Genomic DNA, 1,151 nt, shown 5'->3' on the forward strand with positions numbered 1-1,151 from the left:
CTTCAGTTGTAATCCCACTTCCAGTCCCTGAGTCTTACTCACCACACTCATACTTCACAGCAATCAGACAGCAGTTAATTAACCAGAAGAGAAAAATGCAAAAACACAACAGAACTTGTAAATAATAACAAACTAATAGACAATAAAAATAGCAGCATCAGAATCTCTATTAGTGCCAAATATAGCAGCAAACTCCTCATGTCTGACGGAAGGAAAATTTGTAAATACACAAAGGAATGAGCACATCTTCAGTTTTAATCCCATTTCCAGTCCCTGAGTCTTCCTCATCCCACAAGCAGGCAAGGCATGTCACCCCGGTTGTGTGACACTTATTTTATATAATAAAATAAGTGCCCCCTGCGGCCCCAGAGCCCGAGCAGCCGTCTCCGCTGCCTGCAGCTACCGCGCCCACGTCCGAGGCGCTTTCCCTGCCTGCAGCTCCCGGGCAGGCGCCCCCTCTGCAGCCTGCAGCTCCAGTCCCTGGCCCCACTCCAGTCCCTTCTCCCCCTGTGACTCTGGTACCCTCACCCCGACGAGCCCGACCCCGGCCACGGGTCCTTATGTCTGTGTCCCATAAGGGGAGAGGACACAGACGCACGGCTGGGGTCCCACCCGCCCAGCCCCCTGGCTCGCCCTCCCTCGCCGGCGCTAGGGCTTGGTCGGCGCCTGCGGGTCCTGGCCCTCCGGGTCGGCTGTCGTCTGCGGGTCCCCCTCCGCGGCCTCGTCGCCCTGCCTCGGTCCCTCCTCCGGCGTCTTATCGGTTGCCTGCGGGCCCCCCGACGGCGGCTCCTCATTCGCCTGCTGGTCCTCCCGCTCTGGCGTGTCGGAGGACGTCGCCGTCTGCTGCGGCTCCCCCTCTCTCCTTGCCCTCGCCAGGGTCCCTTCCAGCTCCTTCGTCCCCTTCCCTGGTCTCCCCTCCGACTCCCTCCTTCGTCCCTGCGTCTGTCCCTCACCCCATCTCCTCGGCCCCTCCGGCTCCGGCCTCCCGGCCGCCTGCAGCCCTTCCGGCTGCCTCCCGTCGCCCGCTGGGTCTCCCTCGGGCTCCTCTTGGTTCCCCCTCCTTCTCTCCCTGGCCTCCCGTCTTTGTCCCTCCTGCCTCTGCTCCCCCTCGCTTTGTTCCTCCTGTCTCTGTCCCTCCTCTCTTTGTCCCT

Source organism: Brienomyrus brachyistius, unplaced genomic scaffold (assembly GCF_023856365.1).
Source record: "Brienomyrus brachyistius isolate T26 unplaced genomic scaffold, BBRACH_0.4 scaffold226, whole genome shotgun sequence".
Classification (NCBI taxonomy): Eukaryota; Metazoa; Chordata; class Actinopteri; order Osteoglossiformes; family Mormyridae; genus Brienomyrus; species Brienomyrus brachyistius.